The sequence below is a fragment of the Somniosus microcephalus genome, chromosome 12 (assembly GCF_052327205.1).
Source record: "Somniosus microcephalus isolate GS21.2 chromosome 12, FLI_Smic_1.0, whole genome shotgun sequence".
Classification (NCBI taxonomy): domain Eukaryota; kingdom Metazoa; phylum Chordata; class Chondrichthyes; order Squaliformes; family Somniosidae; genus Somniosus; species Somniosus microcephalus.
The window spans coordinates 122,841,083-122,860,442 of record NC_140998.1 but is presented as its reverse complement, the minus strand read 5'-3'; positions in this window follow the sequence as shown (position 1 = coordinate 122,860,442).

Here is a 19,360-nt window from a genome sequence, read left to right as displayed (position 1 = left end):
ATGTGAGCAGCCTGCCTCAACCTCTGCTGAAGCTACAGGGTTTGCACCATGTAGAAACAATAGGAAAAGGAAGATTAAAGATTTCTGGTGCACAAGGGAGGAGATTGCAGGGGCTCTGACACAAATGTTCAGAACCTCTCTGGCCACAGGGGAGGTGCCAGAGGACTGGAGAACAGCTGACATAGTACCATTGTTCAAGAAGGGTAGTAGGGATAAACCAGGGAATTACAGGCCAGTGAGCCTAACATCAATGGTAGGGAAATTATTGGAAAAAATTCTGAGGGACAGAATTAGTCTCCACTTGGAGAGGCAAGGATTAATCAAGGATAGTCAGCATGGCTTTGTCAGGCGGAGATCATGTCTAACCAATTTGATTGAATGTTTTGAGGGGGTGACTAGGTGTGTGGATGAGGGTAGTGCAGTTGATGTAGCCTACGTGGACTTCAGTACGGCTTTTGACAAAGTCCCGCATGGGAGACTGGTCAAGAAGGTAAGAGCCCATGGGATCCAGGGCGATTTAGCACATTGGATCCAAAATTGGCTTAGTGGCAAGAGGCAGAGGGTGATGGTCGAAGGTTGTTTTTGTGACTGGAAGCCTGTGTCCAGTGGTGTACCACAGGGATCTGTGCTGGGTCCTTTGCTGTTTGTACTGTACATTAATGATTTAGATATGAATGTAGGAGGTATGATCAGTAAGTTCACAGATGACACGAAAATTGGTGGAGTGGTAAATAGCGAGGAGGGAAGCCTTAGGCTACAGGACGATATAGATGGGATGGTTAGATGGGCAGAACAGTAGCAAATGGAATTTAACCCTGAAAAGTGTGAGGTGATGCATTTTGGGAGTACAAACAAGGCAAGGGAATACACAATGAATGGTAGGACCCTAGGAAGGACAGAGGATCAGAGGGACCTTGGTGTGCATGTACATAGATCCCTGAAGGCAGCAGGACAGGTAGATAAGGTGGTTAAAAAGGCATATGGGATACTTGCCTTCATTAGCCGAGGCATAGAATATAAGAGGAGAGAGGTTATGATGGAGCTGTACAAAACGTTAGTTAGGCCACAGCTGCAATATTGTGTGCAGTTCTGGTCACCACACTATAGGAGGGATGTGATTGCATTGGAGAGGGTGCAGAGGAGATTCACCAGGATGTTACCTGGGCTGGAGCGCTTCAGCTATGAAGAGAGACTGGACAGGCTGGGGTTGTTTTCCTTAGACCAGAGAAGGCTGAGGGGGGACCTGATTGAGGTGTACAAAATTATGAGGGGCATAGATAGGGTAGATAGAAAGGAACTTTTCCCCTTAGTAGATGGGTCAATAACCAGGGGGCATAGTTTCAAGGTAAGGGGCAGGAGGTTTAGAGGGGATTTGAGGAAAAAAAATTTCACCCAGAGGGTGGTTGGAATCTGGGACTCACTGCCTGAACGGGTGGTAGAGGCAGGAATCCTCACAGCATTCAAGAAGCATTTAGATGAACACTTGAAACGCCATAGCATACAAGGCTACGGACCAAGTGCTGGAAAATGGGATTAGAATAGATAGGGCTTGATGGCCGGCGCGGACACGATGGGCCGTAGGGCCTCTTTCTGTGCTGTATAACTCTATGGCCTAGAAATTCAGTTGGTTGCGCCAGCCGCTAGCGCCTTAAGAGGGCGAGAAGTGGGGCGCTAAGCATCTAGCGACCGGGCGCGGCGCAATCTGCGCCTCTCGCAAAATTCAGTAACGATTTAGCGGCGGCGCAAAACCTTTGCGCGCGCTCAGCTGCGCGCGCAGATCCTGACATCATTTCATGGTGCAACGCCCTTTGTGCGCCCCGAACTGAAAATTCAGTGGCGCCGGCCTATTGTGCGTCTGGCGCCCCCAGCGACTGGTAAAGGGGAACAGTTCCCAGTTGCTGCGGGGCGCGGGGGCGCTAATTAAAGGGGACTCCTCCTGCAGTATAAATGTCAGCCATTTTGCTCCACTCCTTCTTTGTGAGATACTGATACTTGGAGAGAGACAAAGGGAGAGAGCTTTCTGGTTTGAATCAACACTCGCTCAGGTACTTCTGGCTTCAAGCCAGAGCTTTGCACTTGTAATTAACTTTCAGTGCCATAGCATTCATTCAATACATCTAATGGGGGCTGCAATGGGTGGAAACATTGGCTTACTGCATTGCATTCAGAGGGCTCAGAGACGCCGTGAGAGACTGCTAGTCATGGCCAGACGGAGAAGGGCCAACAGGCGTCGGCACAGGGGGCCTTACCCACCCAGGGTATACCGCCAGCAGTTCTCATATCTGAACATGTCTGAGGAGCAATGTGTTCGGAGGCTGCGATTCAGAAGGGAGGTGGTCACAGAGATCTGCCACCTGCTTCAGAGAGATCTGCAGCCACAACTGAGGAGCAGGACGTCTCTGTCGGAGGCAGTGAAGGTGACAGTGGCTCTCAACTTCTATGCCACCGGCTCCTTCCAATCCGCTACTGGGAACATTTCCAACATCTCCCAGTTTGCGGTACATTGCTGCATCCGCCAGGTGACCAATGCCCTTTTCAGAAGGAGACGTCAGTTCATCTCCTTCCCCATGACCCTCGACAAGCAGCAAGAGCGTGCAATGGGATTTGCAGCATTAGCGGACTTCCCCATGGTGCAGGGCGCCATTGACTGCACGCATGTGGCTTTGCGGGCACCTCTGGAGAATGCCGAGGATTACCGCAACTGGAAGGGCTACCATTCGCTCAACGTGCAGTTGGTGTGTGACCATAGGCAGCTCATACTAGCTGTCAATGCCCGCTTTCCAGGCAGCAGCCACGATGCCTTCATCCTGTGCCAGACTTCTATGGTAGACCTTTTCCAGGCCCAGCCTCTCCCATGAGGATGGCTTCTCGGGGACAAAGGCTATCCTTTGTGCACCTGGCTGATGACCCCGCTCCGTGCGCCCAGCACCCCTGCAGAACAGCGATACAATGACAGCCATCAAGCAACCAGGAACATCATTGAGCACACAATCGGCATGCTCAAGCAATGGTTCCGCTGTCTGGATCGTTCCGGGGGAGCCCTACAGTACTCGCCTGAGCAAGTCTCCCATTTCGTTGTTGTGTGCTGCATGCTGCATAACCTGGCTATCCGCAGGACTCAGCCACTGCCAGCAGACATTGGAGGACCACCAGAGGAGGAGGAGGAGGAAGAGGAGGAGGAGGAGGAGGAGGAGGAGGACCAGGATGGGAGGGAGGCAGAAAGTGCAAGGGCCGTCTGTCTGCGGCTTATTGCAACTCGGTTCTAGGCCCCCTCTCAGGGAATGGCTTGTGCCAATGAAGGAAGATGAATGTAGCCGCTCCACAAGCCCTCAGCCAATCAAGGCAACCAATACTTCCAAAAGCAGACGTGGACAGTGCGATTAAAGAAAATTTTTTACTCTTATAACTCTGTGCCCTTCCCGCATGACACACTAATTCAGAGAAACCCCCCAAACAAAAACACACCAGTCTCGGCCTTTATATAAAAAACAAACACACCAGTCTCGGCCTTTATATAAAAAACAAACACACCATTCTCGGCCTTTGTATAAAAAAGAAATACAACAGTCTCGGCCTGTTTATAAAAAAGAAATACAACAGTCTCGGCCTGTTTATAAAAAACAACAAAATTGGCCAGACCTTCTACTTTTTCACCTGCGAGGGTGATCCGTCTCGCTTCCGGGCATGGCCCCTACCCGCCCTGCAGCTCCTCCTCAATGGGACCCCAGTGGCTGCAGCAAGGCTGGGGGAAGGCTGCTGAGGGTTAGTTGGTGAGATAGCAGATGCCCTTGGGGGTCGGCCTGGACCAGCTCTGGGCCTGGAGGGCCCGGCTGCGGACTGCTCCCACTAAGTTTGGGCGGCAGCAGTCTGTCCTACGGGTGGTGGCAGCTGCAGTGGAGGGCTGACAGTGTTGGCTGCAGGAATGCTACCAACCTGACAGAGCAAAGGCACTCCCTGGTCGGCTGATTCACTGGCACTCGCACGGGCCAGCACTGCAGCATGCGCAGCAATCTGCTGAAGCACAGGCTGCTGGGCTGCTGCGGCACAGCGAGTGCCCCGGCGATGCCTGGCCGAGCCAGCGAGTGTGGCAGCAGTTAGTGCCCATGTGGCCCTGGTCTGTGTCTGGATGACACCAGCCAGTGAATGCACGGCACGACTGAGCACTTGGCTGGAGGCCGCCTGTGCTGCAGCGAAGTCCTGCAGACTCCTGGCCTGTGCTGCCCCGAATTCCTGCACACCCCTTGCCAGTGACTCTATGGAGTCAGGCATCATTGCCACTGCAGCCATGAGCTCAGTGTGCCTGCGCTCAGCCTGGGTGCCCATTTCCGCAAGGAGCCGCACCTCCTCTGTGCTCACTGTAGCAGGACTGGAGGCCACACTCTCCCTCCGGGGAGAAGGCCGCCGAGCTTCCCCACCCCTCCCGCGTTGCTGCAGCCCACTGGTCCCCGGAGCATCACTCTGCTCCGACACTTCCCCCCTGCTCCCCTCCAGGGAAGACGTGTCCCCAGCATGGCCATGGGCTGCCTCGGCCTCGGGTGTCCCTGATGGGGCGGCTTCCTCTTCCTCCTCCTCTAGGTCTGAGTCTGACACAGTGCCAGCTTGAGGGGCCGCCTCCTCACCTGGCAAGTCACCATCTGAAAGCAGGGAGGCACAAGAGTTGCTTTAGAGTGATGACATGATGGCAGCGAGGGAGGCATGAGTGCTGCTAAGCACTGCATTGGTTCGATAGTGGCAAAGGATGCTGGCGTGAGGCGCAGGTGGAAAGAGAGAGGTCAAAAAGCTGAGGACCTTACCATTGGTGCCCAGAACAGGGTCGGCATCTCCGGTCGTGACGGGGCCAATCAGCCGGCCTGCCATGATCTGCTCCACTCGCAGCTCTAGGTCGCTGAGCTGCTTAATGTCAGGACAGCCTCCCCCAGTCTGGTGCTGTTGTCTCCGGTTGTGCACCAGCTTGCCCTGCAAGAGAGAGGACGGCCTCTAAGTACAGTGTGAAGCCCTGATCTTGCCTGCACAGCCTCCCATGGTGGAATAGCCCTGACAGTGTGAAGCCCTGATCTTGCCTGCACAGCCTCCCATGGTGGAGTAGCCCTGACAGTGTGAAGCCCTCATCTTGCCTGCACAGCCTCCCATGGTGGAATAGCCCTGACAGTGTATAAACTCCTGAATATGCAAGTGCTTTTCATGACAGTCCCATAGCTGCTGGATGAGGGCTGGGCAGTAGGGCTTTCACGTCCCTTTGGCCATCAACTGAGGAGCACATGCAGGGATGAGGAGGATACTGGAAAGGGTACTCACCCTGACAACCCGAGTGAGGTCGTTGAATTTTTTACAGCATTGGAGGGGAGTCCTGGCAACCACGCTGTTGGAGGCGACCCTGCTTGCCACCTCCCTCCAGGCTTTCCGATATTCAGAGGGCAGCGGCCTCCTGCCACCTTCAGGGAACAGAACATGGCGCCTGCGCTCAACTGCGCCAACCAGCACCCTCAGGTCACCCTCGCCGAAGCGCTGCGCTCTCTCCCTTGGCTTCTCCATTCTCCTGGGCATGGAGCAGATGAATTAGCACTGTTCAGGCCTTCCCTCAGGGCTGCAGTGTGCAGGGCCTGGCAGCCAAACAATTCCACCCCCCCCCTTTAAGTGCTGACCGGCGCCTGACTGTCTGCCTTCAATCAATAACTCGCCGCACCTGCGCTGCGCCCGCCCTCGGTGGTAGCGTCCCGGATCGCCGGCTTAGCGCCTTATGATACTCGTGCATCGCCTGCTTTAGCGCTGCAGCAACCTCTTGGTGCGATGCAACTGAATATCGGCGAAGGTGGCGCTAAGTTGTGCTGGGTGCAAAGTTTTGCGACCGCCCGGCTGTAGCGCCCCAAACGCGGCTATACCGAATTTCTAGGCCTATGACTCTATGACAAGGGTATGCACATGGGTGTCTTACACATTTTGTATTGTTAAGCGTCTTTTCTTCATTTGATGCACATAAATATTATTGTTTTGCACCGTGTTGCCCATTCTTGGTTGCTGGTTGGCAAGTGACCTTTTCAGTTGTTCGATGATGAATGGGAAGACCTGAATTCACAGCGCCCAATGGGGGGATGTGAAAGGGATGCTTGGTTGATTGTAGGACTGCTTTGTGTTAGTGGCATTTGGGGCCGGGGGCTGGGGCAAAACTGTGAGATAGGTGAACTGGTGGAATCTAAGTGAACCTCGCAATAATCAGAGCATCCCGGGCAGCAATGTGCACCGCTGTTGATGCATTGCCCTCATCACCTTCTGCCTCTTCATCTTCCTCCTCCTCCTCATCTTCCTCCTCCTCCTCCTCTTTGGAATCCTCTGAAGAGGCTCTGTACTCTGCACCTTGTACCTCCTGCAGGTCCAAACCTCGCTGCTGGGCAATGTTGTGCAGAGCACCGCACGCCATAACCATTCTGGAGACCCTGGCTGGTGCATACTGAAGGGCTCCTCCAGATCTGTCCAGGCACGAGATGCGTATCTTCAGCATGCTGATGGCTTGTTCAATGACACATCTGGTGGTCAAATGGCATTCATTGCAGCACTCCCGGGCCTCATTCCTCGGGTTTCTGAGAGGTGTCATCATTCATGTTTTAAGTGTGTATCCCTTGTCTCCAAGCAACCAGCCAGTAACTCTGCTTCCAGGTGTGAAAAGATCAGGGAGGGTGGCCAGCCAAAGGATGAAAGCATCATGGCAGCTGTCCGGGAACCTTGCGCACACCTGCATAAAGATCTTTTTGTGGTTGCGCACCAACTGCACATTGATGGAGTGGAAGCCCTTGCGGTTGACGAACATTCCTGGGTGACATATGGGTGCCCGGATTGTCACGTGTGTGCAGTTGATTACACCCTGCACCTGTGGGAAGCCAACCAGAGCCGCAAATCCAAGTACCCGCTCATTCTGACTGGCATCATCAGTGGCAAAGTTGACATAATTGGCCCTGGCAAACAAGCTATCAATCACCTGCCTTATGCATTTGTGGGCCGCCGAATGCGCGATCCAGCAAATGTGTTCAACAGTGCCCTGGAAGGATCTAAAGGCAAAAAAGTTGAGGGCGGTGGTGACTTTGACAGCCACTGGATAAGCGTGGCCGCCAGGTTCTGCTTGCAGTAGGTCTTGTTCAAACAGGCTGCAAATGTTTGCCACCACCTGATGCGACACCCTGCGCCTCCTCAGACACTGGTGTTCAGACATGTCAAGGAAGCTTATCCTCTGCCTGTAGACCCTGTGTGCCGGGTATGGCCTCCTGCGAGCTGCACCTCTCTGCTGCACCCCTCTCTCCTGTGGAGCTATAGGTTACTGCTGCCGCAGTTGCTAGTGCTTTTGCTGCTGCTGGTCATCTTGGTCGTCATCTGAGGTCCAATCTAAGGCAGCGTAAGTGGCACCCATCCTGAACCAATAGATCAGAGCTTCAAAGTGCAGATCAGAGCTCCAAACCTCCAAAGTGTGAAGAAACCTCCAAAGTGTTGAAGCAACCTCTAAAGTGTGTGAAGTAGCCTCGCAGCATAAGTACTGAGAGCAAACCCTTTCCCGCAAGCAGGTAAGAAAGCAGCTGTGAGTAGTGAGTACTTATTGGCATATGTAAGGGGTTTTCAATCGCAGAAGTTTCTCTCTCTAGCGGCCTCTCTCTCTTGCACAGTAAAACCTTGAGTGGTTCGACCCACTCGCCCCTTAGGTTCTAGACACTGGACTTGGATGCAGGAACTACAATGTAGAGAATACTCGATAGGCCAGGTTTAATGGAAACGAAATGAAATTTTATTGCATGGAGTAAAACAAATCAAATGCAAGTCAATAAAAGGGTACATGGGAGGGAAAAACAAATTCATAATACATTACTAACTGAGATAGATACAGGCATATTATACGTTACAACAGTCATCATGAAATGGGGAAACACACGGAACATCGAGGGACAACAATTCATTACCCCTAAAATGCCCACCCCCTAAGCCTAGCTAGATCAGATTGTGAGGGGCCAGAACCATGCTCACCAATCCAGTTGGAAAGTATAGAGTTTTGAAACAGGTCTGCGTTTTGATCCTTTCAGGCGTCCTGTCTCCACGTGGTCAGCGCTGCGGGCTGCGACACTCTCTCTTCTTCCTCAAGGTAAAGGTCACGGAGAGGCTGGACACTGGCAGGCCCGGACGTCGACGGGGACGGCGACCACCTGTTTGACCATGGTTGAAGAGGTCTCTTCGCGGAGTCCAGCTGATTACCATTTTCAGCTAGATTTCTTCTGTAGGGCTGCTGTCCTTTGTCTCGTCAACGGCCCGGGGTTTGTCGATGATCTCCCGATGGTTACCCCGGGGTGGGACGCAGACTCAAATCACCTTCTTGGTCTCTGGATCGACGTTCCTCCACGGTTCTCAAAAGGACAAGCTCAAAGTGCATCTGGCTGCTCGCTTGATGGCTACCCGGGACTCCAGTTGTCCTTCTCAAAGAAGCCTTTATCTCCCGCCAAATCAAGGTTAGTCTTTGTTTAACTTTTGGCGGGCTTGTATCACAACGGGGTAGTCATTATATTTAAACTGCTTTCGGGATGGCCGGTGATGGCCATCTCTGGTCTGGAATGACCTCGTATTGTTGGTATGTCTTCTTGATGTCTTTAATGCGTCTTTGATGCTCCCCTTATGAATATAAAACTGTTTCCCTTTGCCTGGGTAAACATTTAGATGGCCTTTATCTACAGGCCGATCTGACTGGATCTGCATCCAATCCATATGTATGTGGCTGTGTCTGGTTTCATTTTCTCCGAAACGGCCTCCCAGAACTTACTGTAGGCTGAATCCACAAAGGCTGTCTGGGGACTGCAGGAACCATTTTAAAGCGTCCAGAAAGCTAGTCACGGGGCCTGGCGGCCATTTTGTGTGTCCCTTTTCTGGGCTTCTTTTAAAACAGTCTTTTAAAAGTAAAGGCCTCTTCTGCCAAAGGACCCTTATCTGACAATATTAATTTTGCGAATCTTACACATATTTCCCTGAGGTTGCTTCAGCCCCCTCAATTGCCACTGTGTACTCACCTTGTTTTCACTGGTGAGTTCCAGGAAGCCCGGGAAACCCGTGGACCCAAAGTTAAACTGAAAAATCCATGTCCATATTGCTCTAATTGAGCGATTAATATGTGTTAAGTGGCAACCCGCCTCTTCCGAGGGGGTTGCTTGCACGCAGCCTCATGCGCTGGAGTGAAACCCAGAAGTCGGCGGGTTGGAGCCAGCTTCCCAACACGATGTTAATTTCACTAGTTTTAACCCCCCTCCCTCCACCCGCTCCCAAACCCACGAACGCCTGCACATTAAAATCCAGCCCTTTGTGCCAAAGTGCATGTTTTTCTTTGTGAATCCTTGTAGTGGAAGCTTTAGCCAGTCTTGCCCAATGCTCCCTCCATTCTCCACTGTTCTCATACTTTTGCGAATGTCTGACCTTTTTACAGTGTACAAACAGTAAGTAAATCACAATGAAAACCTGACACACTACAAGGATGTGAGAGGCTATCCTAATCCAAGAAGGGACTTTTATATTAGAGAATAGATCCCACCACGGTGGGGTTACTATATCTAGTATGTTTGCCCCTATTTCTAAAGTCTTCTGCTCCAGTGTGTAAAAATGTTTCTGTGAAACGACAACGGCTTATAGTATCTTGGTGAGGTGTTCAGGGAGAGGGGGAATGATATACCCAAAATGTGCAATGAATCGTTACAGATCGGTGAAATTCTCTATGACAGTGAGGTGAACAGTGGAAGGTTCAGGAATGGGGACAATTCGCTCTTGGGCCACTTGAACTTCTGCCTTGGGTTTGAAGCAGAAACTGCTATCACTCACCGGACACCAGCCGTGCTGTCCATGTTGGTAGTGGGGCGCTGCAGTGGTGACACAGTATGTCCCACCTCCTATATATGCCACCTGCGGGGCCACATGGCCTTGTGCCATTGCCTCCATGATGCAATTTATAGGCTTCGCGCCAGCAGTTCTGAACCCGCACTGTGGTTTCGAATAGGCATTCAAGTGCTGGGGACACAGGATGATGTGTGCTCCCCGGCTCCGGCACCCCGAGAGGTCGGTACCCGTCATTGCATGCTCCCATCGAATGACGTACGGTGAGACCGCTGTGTAGCGAATGTGTGCACCCCCTTGAATGACTCCAATGTTCTCCACCCTGTATACCGGGGCGGGTTTAACTGTCTTTCCCATCACCGGCATTCTTACCACTATACCCATAATGGTGTGATTAGACCGCCCACTGTCCACTGGGACTGGGTAGGCCTCTGAAGCTAGTCTGAGCTGGCACGGACTCAATGCGTTCTCAAAAGGGTGGAGGGCTGTGAGGTGCTTGTTGCTGATCCAGAAGGGGACCAAACCTTGTTTTACATCCTCCAGATTACTGCGGCCCTTGCCCAGTAACCACGCCCCATACAGCACGCATGCCTCGTTCTGCGCAGCCTGATCGGACGCATTCCGATCCTCCCTGATGAGAGCATTTACCGTTTTAGCGTGTTTCTCCAGCTCCGCTATAATTTCTTTTAAGTGTAGTGTCATGGCCTGGTCCTCATGTAGCTCAGAACCCACTACCTTATTCTCATCCGTCAGTATCTTTCTTAACTGCCCTTTTAAATCATTAATCTGAGTCTGCAGCTCCACGTCATCCAGAGTGTTGATGACAGAAGTCCCTGTGTTAAAAGCTGTAAAAATATCATTTACTGCACCCTTTCTTTGTCTCCCTACCCTGTCCAAAACCTCATGTGGTGTGGTGTACAATCTGGCTCTGTCTACATCAGCAAAGTCGAATTCATAAAACTGTCTGAACATGTTTGTTAACAGGACCTGGTACAATTTCTCCGTTTCTTTGGGGCACCACTCTGGCAATCGCACCTCGGGGAGGTTTAAAATCACCGAGGCCACCACGTAGTGTAACCCTTGGTACAGCACCTGACCTGTGGGCACTAATATCAATCCGTTCCTGGGTCCTTTGGTAGTGGTGGGGCACCCTTCCTTGAGGACTCTAGCTACCGGAATCATGGGCAGGGGCTTGCGGGGGCGGGTGATAAGCTCAGTGGCGTTCACCGGGATCTGAGAGTATGGGACTCCGCACGCCCGTGTGCTGACGTCCCACCTCATCCCTTTTCCAGCATCCTGCCACTGTCTTTGGAAAAAGATGGAGGTGCCTGTGGGGCAGACGCGTTCTGAACCCCACATACAGATGTAAATCCCCTCATCTGGTTCCCACCATTTGTCCCAACAGACACTCAATCCCCCATGAGTCCCCGTAATAGTCCAATGGGTATTGTTACCCAGTCTCTCCCACTCGACCGTGGAGTTCTTCATGGTCTTACTCAGCTTCCTGAGCCACCACCATCGGTCAAAAGGAACATGTCCCGTACAGTTCAAGCAAATCCTTTTCCCGACGGTAATGCTGACTCTGGGTGCGATGATCCTCACCCTGGGACATATTAGAGAAGTCTCTCTGTACTTAAAACCCGACTGGCTGGAGTATTCCGTAGAGTTTGACCCCAGCCATCCTGGCCACCTCCCTTCGTGGAAATAGGTGGCTGTCTCCTCGACATCACGTCTTCCCGTCCCATCGGTCGCGATGGGGGCTGTGTCTCCGGAGCAGCCGTACACGGTCGAGTTCTTGGTGTAGCCCCGGTAGGCCAGGCTACACCCGACCACCGTGAACGCGACGAGAATCCCTTTCATTATCCTTTTGGTTCCTGTAACAAATTAAACGATACAGCCAGGCTCCTGAGAGATTCTGGCCTAGGTGAAGGCATGATCGGGTCTTTCGACCTCGATCCAAAACAACACACATGCTGGGCAGATTCCAAAACTATTACGTATACACATTATTGCCTTAAAATTACACACCTTAACTTAACTAAACTTAAACTTAACTTATGTACAACGCCGCCCGTCCCCGGGCGGCCTGCCTAATCCCTGTTTGGACTGCAGCTCACTGCTCCCTGTGGCGGAGCTGCACTGACCTGTTGCTTGGGTCCCCCGCAGCCTTTTGCTGCCAATTGGGAACTGCGTCTTTCTAGGGATTTCCCCAGTCGGTGTCTGCTGACGTAGAGGGAATCTGGCCAGAGCTTTCTTGGCTGAGGCGTTCGAGACGACCTGCGAGAGGGTGCCTTGGGCGAGGCTCCCTTAGCGAGTGGACCTGTGGTTGGGACTTTAGCCCTCACAGCCCGTGGCTCCTCCACGACTGCCGGCTTTGGCTCCCTTCCCTCAGGCTCCACCCCTTTGGGATTTGGGTCTGTGGCAGATGACTTCTCCCCACCCGTCCCTGCAGGTGGAGAATCTCCGCCCCCAAGTTCTACCTCCCCTACGCCCGAGTCGAGGGCGGGACCTCCGTCCTCCGACTCCACCTCCTCCAGAATCGTGTCAGGGGCGGGGCCTGGCTGTTCGGGCTGCCCCCTAACTGTACTCGGGTCAGACGACCTGCGAGGGGGTACTTCGGTCGAGGCTCCCTTAGCGAGTGGACCTGTGGTTGGGACTTTAGCCCTCACAGCCCATGGCTCCACCACGACTGCCGGCTTCGGCTCCCTTCCCTCAGGCTCCGCCCCTTTGGGATTTGGGTCTGTGGCGGACGACTCCTCCCTACCTGTCCCTACAGGTGGAGAATCTCCGCCCCCAAGTTCTACCTCCCCTAAGCTTGAGTCGAGGGCGGGTTCTCCGCCCTCCGACTCCACCTCCTCCAGAATCGTGTCGAGGGCGGGGCCTAGCTGTTCGGGCTCTTCCCCGTCCGAGTCCCAGGCCAATGGGGAAACCTCCCAGATGGGAGGGATAGCTCCTCCCCTCAAGCAGGCTGCGGTGCCAGCCTGTGTGGTCTGTGACTTATTGCACGCCTCAGGCTGAGGATTTTTACCCTCAGACCTGGCTTCGGTTGTTGGCTCTTTTGCACCCGGCTTAAACAGTTTGCACTGGTTGATGTGAAACCATTTAGTGCGTCGGGGCAACTTCACCACGCTGGTGGCGGGGACCGGTGGGTCTTGCACCGACTCCCGTCTAGCCTCTTCTATGGCTCTCTCCCCAGCGCGGATGGTCAGACCTAGAAATTTTATTTCCTGCCAACCGACCCGTGCCTTCTTTGGTTTCACCTTAAAACCCTCTTTTCCTTTCTCTCCCGTACTCGTTCCCCAGAGACAATGATTTCTAAGATCCACGAAAATCCCATGTTCTACTAGGAAATCGGACCCAAGGACCCCCTTTCCACCCCCCCGCCTCCCACTTCATTAGGGCACACTTCCACGTGGTGCGGAGTGGTCCTAAACGAATGGAGAGGGGAATGGAAAATGCGCCAGCCTGTTCTTCGCCTGTGAAGCCCGATAGCATATATGGAACCCCGGTGGACAGAGGTGAGGTGACAGGGTTATCTGAGTGGATCACGGTACACGATGCCCCCGTATCCAACAGATAGGTCCCCTGCACCTCCTCCACCTCCATCTCCACGATGGGTCTTTCCCATACATCATATCGCAGCGCGCACAGATAGACGGGCTGCGCCGGCTCTAGTCATTTGGGTGCAGCGGTCGGGGCTGCAGGAATGACAGGACCGGTGGCGACGGCTATCCTCCCCTGCTCTATCATAAGAGACCGCATTGTCTCTATAATTGACTCTATCACAGCGGGATCCATAGCTGCACCGGTTCCTCTTTCAGGGGCAGGGGCTGCGTCTTGGACCTGGACTCGTGCTGGAGCGGCGGTCTGGGCTTGGGCTTGGGCTTGGGCTGCGGGAGCTTTTCCCTTATTATCCTTCCATGGATTTTTACAGTCCCTGCGCCAATGTCCATCCTTCCCACACCCGTAACAATTGAACTTGGCTTGGGCAGGGCGATTCCCCTCCTGACACCACTCCTTCTTGCTTGGAGCTGCGGGCTTTGCCTCATGCACTTTTCCCTTAGAGGGAGGTGTCTCCTGACTTCTACAGTTCTTGTACACAATGTTAAGCTGTCGGATCACGGTCTCCTCCGTGATACCAGGACCTTGGGGGTCAAACCAAGATTTGGCTAGGGTCCGTACCTGGGGCAAGCTGTTAGCAACCAGACAACGGAGCCAATGAACCCGCTGTTCGGCGTTCATTGCGGCCCGTTCCGGCATGCCCGGACAACTGCGCCGATACACTGGCCACAGCCTTTCTGCGAAAACCCGCGGGGGTTATCCAGTTAGCTGCACAGTCCCTTCCACGTGGAGGAATGGATTACCATCGTCCACTCCCAGAACCTCCAAGACCTCGTCCCTGAGTTCCACATACCCTGTCCGCCCCCGTTTACTCCCGTCTGAGAGGCACTGAAGGATTGTGCTACCCAGGGAGAAGAGCAGCATCTTTGCCTGTTCAAGATCATCACAATCATTGATGGCGGCTGTTTCCTCTACCTCCCTGAACTGGACTGAGGGATCTCCCTTCTCGGAGAGTTTTGGAAGGTGGCTTATCATTGCTCTGAGTTGTTGGGCACCGTGGGGCACCACGAGTTGGTTCATGTGGGGTCCGTCCGCGCCATCTGTGGCGGTGGGACCGAACCTCTGGTGCCGAGTAGGACACATTGGTGCCGGCTCCGGCTTTACTCCCAGGGGTTGTTCCTCCTCCTGTTCCACCTCGGCTACCCTTTCTTTCACCACCTCCCCTTCTGGCCAAGCCTCACTATAGCTCGGTGGCGCTGAGGGCTCAGTGGCTGGTGCCACAACTACTTCACAAGGAATCGGACATTTGGATTCCTGCAAAAAGTCTATGTGACTTGCTTTTGGGCTTACGAGGCATACCATGCCTTTTGCCTTAACCAAGGCCGTTCTCAGGTCCTCTATGGTCTTTTGGCAGGGGCCATGGTCTGCACTCTCAAACCCGTGTTCTAGAGCCAGCTTGTAAGCTGCCTTGACTTCCACTACTCTCTCTTCCTGCACTCTTAGCTGTTGTGCGAGGCGGGTGTTTTTCTCCCGTATTCTCGCTTCATGCATCTTTGCCTCAGTAACCTGGCATTCCAGGTACTCTATTCTAGCCTGGTGTTGGCTGGCTACAACTTGGCATTCCTGATTCAGCGCGTGAAGCGCTGTGATGAGTTTTTCCCCACCCATGGCCTTTTCCTCTATTTCTGCTTCCTGTGCAGTGATCTTGGCTGCCTGTGCTGCAACGACTCTGTCCAAAATCTGGACTTGTTTCTTGTAGCACATCAGCCACACTGCCTTTTCCACTGACTTTTTATGTTCTTTGCTCTCTGTCCACCTGATGGCTGCATCTACCGGACGTCCATCCAGTAAGAGATCGGAAATCCACTGCTTAGTGAGATTTACCTTGCCAAAGACATAATCCGCTATCCTCTCATCCATAACATTTCGGCCATTCAAACCTGGGTCTAATACATTGCAATCCTGCTGCCGGAGTCCTGCCGCGGTCACCATTTTCTGTAAGGGGTTTTCAGATCGCAGAAGTTTCTCTCTCTAGAGGCCTCTCTCTCTTGCACAGTAAAACCTTGAGTGGTTCGACCCACTCGACCCTTAGGTTCTAGACACTGGACTTGGATGCAGGAACTACAATGTAGAGAATACTCGATAGGCCAGGTTTAATGGAAATGAAATGAAATTTTATTGCATAGAGTAAAACAAATCAAATGCAAGTCAATAAAAGGGTAAATGGGAGGGAAAAACAAATTCATAATACATTACTAACTGAGATAGATACAGGCATATTATACTTTACAACAGTCATCATGAAATGGGGAAACACACGGAACATCGAGGGACAACAATTCATTACCCCTAAAATGCCCACCCCCTAAGTCTAGCTAGATCAGATTGTGAGGGGCCAGAACCATGCTCACCAATCCAGTTGGAAAGTATAGAGTTTTGAAACAGGTCTGCGTTTTGATCCTTTCAGGCGTCCTGTCTCCATGTGGTCAGCGCTGCAGGCTGCGACACTCTCTCTTCTTCCTCGAGGTGAAGGTCACAGATAGGCTGGACACTGGCAGGCCCGGACGTCAGCGGGGACGGCGACCACCTGTTTGACCATGGTTGAAGAGGTCTCTTCGCGGAGTCTAGCTGATTACCATTTGCAGCTAGATTTCTTCTGTAGGGCTGCTGTCCTTTGTCTCGTCAACGGCCCAGGGTTTGTCGATGATCTCCCGATGGTTACCCCGGGGCGGGACGCAGACTCGAATCACCTTCTTGGTCTCTGGGTCGACGTTCCTCAATGGTTCTCAAAAGGACAAGCTTAAAGTGCGTCTGGCTGCTTGCTTGATGGCTACCCGGGACTCCAGTTATACTTCTCAAAGAAGCCTTTATCTCCCGCCAAATCAAGGTTAGCCTTTGTTTAACTTTTGGCGGGCTTGTATCACAACGGGGTAGTCATTATATTAAAGTGGGCAGCACGGTGGCATAGTGGTTAGCACTGTTGCCTCACAGCGCCAGGGACCCGGGTTCGAATCTGGCCTCGGGTGACTGTCTGTGTGGAGTTTGCACATTCTCCCCGTGTTTGCGTGGGTTTCCTCCGGGTGCTCCGGTTTCCTCCCACAGTCCAAAGATGTGCGGGTTAGGATGATTGGCTATGATAAATTGACCCTTAGTGTTAGGGGGATTAAATACGTGGGGTTACGGGGATAGGGTGGGATATGTGTTGGTGTAGGGGTTATGGGGATCGGGTGGGATATGTGTCGGTGCAGGCTCGATGGGCCGAAATGGCCTCTATCTGCACTGTGGGGTTTCTGTGATTCTGTGAAACTGCTTTCGGGATGGCCGGTGATGGCCATCTCTGGTCTGGAATTACCTCGTATTGTTTTGAATGTCTTCTTGATGTTTTTAATGGGTCTTTGATGCTCCCCTTATGAATATAAAACTGTTTCCCTTTGTCTGGGTAAACATTTAGATGGCCTTTATCTACAGGCCGATCTGACTGGATCTGCATCCAATCCATATGTATGTGGCTGTGTCTGGTTTCATTTTCTCCGAAACGGCCTTCCAGAACTTACTGTAGGCTGAATCCACAAAGGCTGTCTGGGGACTGCAGGAACCATTTTAAAGCGTCCAGAAAGCTAGTCACGGGGTCTGGCGGCCATTTTGTGTGTCCCTTTTCTGGGCGTCTTTTAAAGCAGTCTTTTAAAAGTAAAGGCCTCTTCTGCCAAAGGACCCTTATCTGACAATATTAATTTTGCGAATCTTACACATATTTCCCTGACGTTGCTTCAGCCCCTTCAATTGCCGCTGTGTACTCACCTTGTTTTCACTGGCGAGTTCCAGGAAGCCCGGGAAACCCGTGGACCCAAAGTTAAACTGAAAAATCCATGTCCATATTGCTCTAATTGAGCGATTAATATGTGTTAAGTGGCAACCCGCCTCTCCCGAGGGGGTTGCTTGCACGCAGCCTCATGCGCTGGAGTGAAACCCGGAAGTTGGCGGGTTGGAACTGGCTTCCCAACACGATGTTAATTTCGCTAGTTTTAACCACCCCCCCTCCACCCGCTCCCAAACCCACGAACGCCTGCACATTAAAATCCAGCCCTTTGTGCCAAAGTGCATGTTTTTCTTTGTGAATCCTTGTAGTGGTAGCTTTAGCCAGTCTTGCCCAACAGCCTTGCTGTGTCTAACCTAACAATTCTTGATATTGAAAAGGATCTACCTTACCATGAGGTTTTTCTTAAAGATATAATTAATAAAGATATTTTTATTTTAGTGGTGGACCGATAACGTGTGGCTTGTGGGATAACACAAAGACTGAAGGGTTACACCATAATCTGACTGACAAACGGCTATTAGTGCAGATATTAGTTTGATTGAGGTTCCATTTGTTCATTGCATTCTGGAAGTCAGGCTACTGCCGTGTTTTGAGCGCTCTTGTTTTACAACAACAGCAACAACAACTTGTATTTATATAGCACCTTTAACGCAGTAAAACATACCAAGGAGCTTCACAAGAGTATTATAAGACAAAAAAAAATTGACACCAAGGAGAAATTAGGGCAGGTGACCAAAAGCTTAGTCAAAGAGGTAGGTTTTATGGAGCGTCTTAAAGGAGGAAAGAGCGTTAGCAAGGTGAAGAGGTTTAGGCAGGGAATTCCAGAGCTTAGGGCCGAGGCAACTGAAGGGACGGCCACCAATGGTTGAGCAATTATAATCAGGGATGCTGGAGATGGCAGAATTGGAGGAGTGCAGATATCTCGGGGATGTGGTTGTGGGGCTGAAGGAGATTGCAGAGAAAGGGAGGGGTGAGGCCATGGAGGGTTTTGAAAACAAGGATGAGAATTTTGAAATCGAGGCGTTGCTTAACCAGGATTGTTTTAGATACGCACTGCCTTGTAATCTGTACTGACAAAATGGAAAATGTGGCTGAGTAATACTTATCTTCATTTCAGATTGAGCTGATAATATTTAGCTAGATGTGGGCGACTGGCGCTTTATTTGTTACAAGGCATCACCTACGTTCCTGAGCATCAAAGCCCCAGAACCATTTCTCCTGCTGATACTGACAGTAACTGAAGTAGCCTGGGGGTGTGTAATTGTGTGAATGTTTTGATGGCAGCTGTTATCATTTTTATTCTAACATACTCCACAGTAAAAATAAGAGTTTGTGGTGGAGCCACCAAAGGACTCAAATCGTTTGTATATAATTCCTTTAACAACATGGTAGCTACAGCCTGAGTCTGTATCTTTATTTATGCTGTTTAACTGTACAGAGCGTGGTTACTTTAACAGCGCGGCTAAAACGTGATGATGTCACGCCGTTCATCACATGATTCCCCACTGGCGGGAAAACATGATGACGTCATGACATCAGCCACGGGACTGCAGATTTTCGCGGAAGATCTTCAGCATGGAAACGAACGCCGTGACTCTGAAACTGCCACAGTTCTGGGAGCAACAACCAGCCGCGTGGTTTATCCAGGCTGAAGCCCAGTTCGCCATCAGGAACATCGTCGCAGATCAGACACGTTATTACTACGTGGTCTCCGCCACTGCCTCGCGGATCGTAGGCCTCCTCGGTAGTCCTCCTACTGACCGCAAGTATGATACGTTAAAGGCGCGGTTGCTACAAGTCTTCGGGCTCTCGAAGTCAGAACGCGCTCGCCGGCTCCTCGCTATGCCCGGCCTCAGGGACTCCAAACCGTCCGAGCTCATGAGCCAAATGCTCACGCTCTTAGGTGCCGAACCGGAATGCTTCCTCTTCCAGGAGCTATTCCTCTGCCAACTGCCGGAGCAGGTGCAGGCTGCCCTAGCCAAGTCCGAGGTCACAGACTGCGCCGAGCTTTCTTCCGAAGCAGATAAGATTTTCACAGTAACCCAGCAGTGCTGCGCTGCCACGAGACGCCCATCCCCCACAGACACGGCTCCAGCTCCTCTTGCAGCGGGCTGGTGCTCCTACCATGCCCGTTTTGGCGCA